The sequence below is a fragment of the Cupressus sempervirens genome, chromosome 6, assembly GCF_028749045.1.
Source record: "Cupressus sempervirens isolate cs-2001-9-10 chromosome 6, ASM2874904v1, whole genome shotgun sequence".
Taxonomy (NCBI): Eukaryota; Viridiplantae; Streptophyta; class Pinopsida; order Cupressales; family Cupressaceae; genus Cupressus; species Cupressus sempervirens.
Window position 1 is genome coordinate 157,387,086 of NC_143123.1, and position 1,109 is coordinate 157,388,194.

Sequence of the window (1,109 nt, forward strand, 5' to 3'; positions counted from 1 at the left end):
TATTTTGCTTTGAAAGTCTGGAATGCTCAGAATGCTGGGGCAGCAGCTGTCCTTGTGGCTGATGACAAGGATGAATCTTTGATAGCTATGGATTTGCCTGGTGAAGGTGGTTCAGCTTATGAACAGAATATCACTATTCCCTCTGCACTCATTGAGAAGCATTTAGGTGACAAACTGAAAGATGCTATTAGTAAGAGGAATATGGTCAATATTAATTTGGACTGGAGAGAGTCTGTTCCACACACAGATGAACGTGCGGAGTATGAGTTGTGGACAAATAGCAATGATGAATGTGGATTGAAGTGTGATATGCAGATGGAGTTTTTAAAGAATTTCAAAGGAGCTGCTCAAATTCTTAAGAAAAATGGGTACACACAATTTACTCCTCACTATATCACTTGGTACTACCCTCAAGCCTTTGTAGTGAGCAAGCAATGCAAAGCTCAATGCATTAATAACGGAAGATACTGTGCACCTGATCTAGAACAAGACTTCAATCGGGGGTATGATGGGAAAGATGTGGTGACTGAAAATTTGAGACAACTGTGTGTTTTTACTGTTGCTAAAGAGGATAGCAGACCATGGGTTTGGTGGGACTACATTACTGATTTCCGCATCAGGTGTCCAATGAAGGACAAAAAATATAACAAAGAATGTGCAGACAGTGTCATCAAATCTCTAGGTCTGGACAGGAAGAAGGTAGAAAAGTGCATGGGGGATCCCATTGCCGATACTGAAAACTCTATTTTGAAAGCTGAGCAAGATAAACAGGTTGGACATGGATCTCGTGGTGATGTCACAATATTACCCACTCTTATTATTAATGACATACAATACAGAGGAAAACTTGACAACGGAGCTATAGGTTCCAATAAATTTTAAAAGAACAAGGAGCCGATTCCAACCACAGTCAAACAAAAGCCGATGAGCAATAAAAAACAATTATCCCACATTGATAAAACGTGGGTATGTTTTATGTATTTAAATACCCAAACACACTTAATAAGATGTGAATTGAGGCAGGAGCCTTTTGAAGGCACGCGCTCGAGGGGAGGGGACCGCCGTGGACTGCCAGTTGGTGCGCAAATGGAAATATTTTGAACGAGCAA

At 40.8% G+C, this 1,109-nt stretch overlaps 1 pseudogene; it reads left to right on the plus strand.

Annotated features, from left to right (window-relative positions):
• On the plus strand, window positions 1-882 carry LOC149551728 (vacuolar-sorting receptor 1 pseudogene; annotated as a pseudogene).
• The last annotated feature ends 227 nt before the right edge of the window (window positions 883-1,109 follow it).